Source organism: Triticum dicoccoides, unplaced genomic scaffold, assembly GCF_002162155.2.
Source record: "Triticum dicoccoides isolate Atlit2015 ecotype Zavitan unplaced genomic scaffold, WEW_v2.0 scaffold20856, whole genome shotgun sequence".
NCBI lineage: Eukaryota > Viridiplantae > Streptophyta > Magnoliopsida > Poales > Poaceae > Triticum > Triticum dicoccoides.
Window position 1 is genome coordinate 1 of NW_021237221.1, and position 1244 is coordinate 1244.

Below are 1244 nucleotides of genomic sequence, written 5' to 3' on the forward strand. Positions count from 1 at the left end.
AGTTAAGCGTGCTTGGGCGAGAGTAGTACTAGGATGGGTGACCTCCTGGGAAGTCCTCGTGTTGCATTCCTTTTATAATTATTTTTTGCGCCTTGTGACAAACATATCGCACGTGCGCGATATATATTAATCCCGTTATATTATTTTTGACGTTTGCGATATGTTTAAGCTCGATGCTCATTGCTCGCGCGTCTTGGGGCGGCTTTGTGGCGTGAAGAGCGCTTTCTGAAAGGGGTGGAAAAAACTCGTGTTGCTGCGGTATGGAGGGAGGGGTGGAAACCGTGGAAAACTCGTCTCCGTGATTGAGCGGGAGAGTAAGTAGTATAGGACATTATCCATTGTTAGGGAACGGTTGTAATGGTAGTGAGAATGTAGAATCGTCTTTGGAGCGGACCTGGGAGTGGCAAGCATAAGGGATGAAGACGGGGAAACATGTCGGATGCGATCATACCAGCACTAAAGCACCGGATCCCATCAAAACTCCGAAGTTAAGCGTGCTTGGGCGAGAGTAGTACTAGGATGGGTGACCTCCTGGGAAGTCCTCGTGTTGCATTCCTTTTATAATTATTTTTTGCGCCTTGTGACAAACATATCGCACGTGCGCGATATATATTAATCCCGTTATATTATTTTTGACGTTTGCGATATGTTTAAGCTCGATGCTCATTGCTCGCGCGTCTTGGGGCGGCTTTGTGGCGTGAAGAGCGCTTTCTGAAAGGGGTGGAAAAAACTCGTGTTGCTGCGGTATGGAGGGAGGGGTGAAAACCGTGGAAAACTCGTCTCCGTGATTGAGCGGGAGAGTAAGTAGTATAGGACATTATCCATTGTTAGGGAACGGTTGTAATGGTAGTGAGAATGTAGAATCGTCTTTGGAGCGGACCTGGGAGTGGCAAGCATAAGGGACGAAGACGGGGAAACATGTCGGATGCGATCATACCAGCACTAAAGCACCGGATCCCATCAGAACTCCGAAGTTAAGCGTGCTTGGGCGAGAGTAGTACTAGGATGGGTGACCTCCTGGGAAGTCCTCTTGTTGCATTCCTTTTATAATTATTTTTTGCGCCTTGTGACAAACATATCGTACGTGCGCGATATATATTAATCCCGTTATATTATTTTTGACGTTTGCGATATGTTTAAGCTCGATGCTCATTGCTCGCGCGTCTTGGGGCGGCTTTGTGGCGTGAAGAGCGCTTTCTGAAAGGGGTGGAAAAAACTCGTGTTGCTGCGGTATGGAGGGAGGG

At 47.7% G+C, this 1244-nt stretch overlaps 2 non-coding genes across 2 annotated transcripts; both read left to right on the plus strand.

Annotated features, from left to right (window-relative positions):
* Positions 1-437: 437 nt before the first annotated feature.
* On the plus strand, positions 438-556 carry LOC119345133. The gene has a single exon (XR_005166930.1). It is a non-coding gene; the product is annotated as a 5S ribosomal RNA (ribosomal RNA).
* Positions 557-923: 367 nt separating this feature from the next.
* Positions 924-1042, plus strand: LOC119345134. Its single transcript, XR_005166931.1, has one exon. It is a non-coding gene; the product is annotated as a 5S ribosomal RNA (ribosomal RNA).
* The last annotated feature ends 202 nt before the right edge of the window (positions 1043-1244 follow it).